Genomic DNA, 3,111 nt, shown 5'->3' on the forward strand with positions numbered 1-3,111 from the left:
TCTTCTTGCGCTTCGTGCAATCAGGAAGATCAGAAAATCTATTGATTTATTTCAAATAAAAATATTGTCGCTGGAAAATTGATCTGCAATATGAAAATAAAGAATTTTGTGAATGAGCAAAAGATCAATGTTTAAAAAAAAAAAAAAAAAAAAAAAACTTTTTGAAAACTAACCATTTTTTTTAGAGATAGGTTCAATTTCATTTTTATTTATTTATTTTAATTAAAAAAATTTAAAAATTTAAAATATATAAAAAATAACAACCTTCTGAGATCTTGATTGGTTTGTCTTCGTTAATTGAATATTCCAATACATACTCCATCTTCTGTCACAAGGCGAGCAATTGGATACTTGTGATAGTAAATGTATAGGAAATAGTTGTAGTTTTTGGCCATGCACAATATGGATTTGTCATCAATTTGTTGGATCTTTGCCACGACACCTATTTCTTCGTTTTTGTTTCTTTGGAACAAGTGAAACATTATAGAGGAAGACTGTATCATCAACAAAATTGAAGAAGAATCGTAGCAAGCGCAAGGATGGAGGTGCAAAAGGATGGGCTCCAAAACTTTGCTTATCTAAAATCTGGAGAAGTATTGCCCTATGCGAAACATCAAGAAGAATTTGCAACGCAGGTTTTTGCAGATAAATGTGAATCTGGAAAGTTTGAGACAGCTGTGGTTGCAGCCAAGGAAGCATTCACTAAGAGCTCCATGGAATTGAAAAGAACATATATTCGCCAAGGTCGTGGATCTGGGAACAATCAAAATGTTGTGGAAAAATGGATCGATCGATCCATACTGATGATTATAATTCAACCAAATCGACACCACTGACCAGATAAGGTTCCCACGCAAATCAATCCTACAGGCAATCCATACGCAACCCCTGAAAAACGTCAGTTTTAAAAAGCGGTTTGTGATCAAACCAGGACAAATCTGGACAAACGAAGACATGGGTTTTTTCCACAACAGAATGAATTACACAACCCAAAAATCGTTTGCTTGAATTCCTAATGGTTTGAGAGGGAATCACGGTTCTTCGAAACCCTATTTTGGTAACTGCGTGAAGAAAAAATGGTTTTTACAATCAATGTGCAGAGAATTACGGGTTTTGCTGGCAGTAGAGCAAATTTTGAGCGATTTGAGTGATTTTGCATGCAGATTTATTGGCTCGATTTGAGCGATTTTCACCCTCACATGTTGCCTGGCTCAAAATGAGCATCTACAAACCAAAGTCAAGAAAGCCAATACGCCCATCGTGAAGCTGTCAAAGCATTTTGATCTGGTCTCTCTCTACTTATTTGTTGAGCAGAAAGGGTTCCCCGTCTCTTAAATTGGATCCATCTGCTTCAATTATTCCATGTTCTGTTATACATCCGGATTCAGCCTCATGTTTAGCACATAATGTCAATGCAATGTATTCAACGTTCAGGAAGACATATCCATTATATTTCTCATTGACGTTTGTGTCGTATGTTGTCCTTCATCTTCAAAAGTTTATGGAGTCTCCCATGCAGACATGTTGGAATGCTATTAATGGGGTTGTGCGCTCTACATCAATCCTGTCGGCCTTTGTAGGAATATTTCAGGGAGTTATATGCTTGCAAAGAAAGGTTTTAACAAGGGACCATAAGCTTGTGTATTGGTTCACTGGAGGCATGGCTGCTTTGTCTGCCTTGCTAGAGAGGAAGAGCAGACGAGACGAATTAGCTCTTTATGTGCTTCCTCGAGCTGCAGATTCATTGTGGTATATTTTAGTGAACAGATATCTACTTCCAGATATAAGAAATGCTGAAGTGGCACTTTTCTGCCTATGCATGGGAGGAATAACGTATTATATGGAGTATGAACCAGATACAATGGCCCCTTTCTAAGAGGGCTGATAAAGCATTTTCTTGCTTGCCGAAGAAGCACAGCTGACCAGCCTCCCAACCTTGGGGCTTCATATTTCTATGTCAACACCTTGAACTCTGGACATACTGCAAATTCAGAAGATAAACATGCCAGAAACTCACGCAGTTCATCAACGACAAGGGAAGAGTTGAATCTGGAAGCCTTTTCTGGACTCTGACCACAATTTTGACAAGGGAATCTCTTTTATTTAAGTGGAGTGCTATGATATGTTTTAGCTTTTCCCTTGGCATAGTTAAATTCATTTTTTTTTGTCTCTTCTTAAAATTCATTCTCAACATTCTATTTTTCACCAGTGACTTGGAGTAGTCATCGGTTATTGTGCTTTTATAACGTACTCATCAGCAGCACTACCAGTGCGCCAAACTGATCTGCTGTCGCGGGTTGCCAATTCACCAACAACATCGTCCATGCCTCAGAAATGCATCATACACTTGACCATGCCAATTCACCAGCAGTGAAGAAAATTTTGAGTTGAAAATGACATGGTAATTTTCTTTGGGCGTTGATTTGTTTTTAAAAAAAAAAATAACAAAAACGGTGATGAGTTTGGAAGAAAATCCATAAAAGAACTTCATTTTAGTCTTAGTTTAGTTTTAGAATTTTTCTTTACTAGTTTTTAATAAATAAAATTTTGTTGATTTTACAATTTCAAAAAAAAAAAACTCAAATTAAATAATTTTTTTTTTTTTTTTGGTTGTTTAAAAAAAAACAAACTAAATAAATAAAAAAATCAACATAAAAATTAGAAAAAATAAAATTAAAAAAAATAATAAATAAATAAATCTCTGTCTTTATTTATTTATTACTTTTGAAAATTTCTTTTTAAATTTGTTGTTTAAAAAAAAAAAAAATTCACAAAATTCACGCAGATTTGAAAATAAAAAAATGGAATACTTGGAACCAAATTTCGAAAATCAATTTATCAAACATTGGAGGATTCTATAGACGATGATTATATTGTTTCGATAGCAACAATAAAAGATTCACTTTTTCGATTTCATCCATCATTTTCACAACCAAGTAAAGAAGACTATGAACAACATTTTTGCAGCCACACATGCACAACTCTCATCCATTTTTGGAAGGGTAAGTTAAGGTATGATATTTTCTAACTTTTAACCATTTAATTCCTTGAAAAGTTAGAATAATAATTTTTGGAAAAACTTCACTTCCTTTCCTCATTTCACATAACTAC

The 3,111-nt window shown here is 34.4% G+C and overlaps 1 pseudogene; it reads left to right on the top strand.

Moving 5' to 3' along the window:
- Window positions 1-1,076: 1,076 nt before the first annotated feature.
- Window positions 1,077-2,158, top strand: LOC149158049 (uncharacterized; annotated as a pseudogene).
- Window positions 2,159-3,111: the final 953 nt, after the last annotated feature.

The sequence above is a fragment of the Pinus tabuliformis genome, chromosome 5_2 (genome assembly GCF_031772625.1).
Source record: "Pinus tabuliformis cultivar Carrire ecotype Pingquan chromosome 5_2, CPIR1, whole genome shotgun sequence".
Lineage (NCBI taxonomy): Eukaryota > Viridiplantae > Streptophyta > Pinopsida > Pinales > Pinaceae > Pinus > Pinus tabuliformis.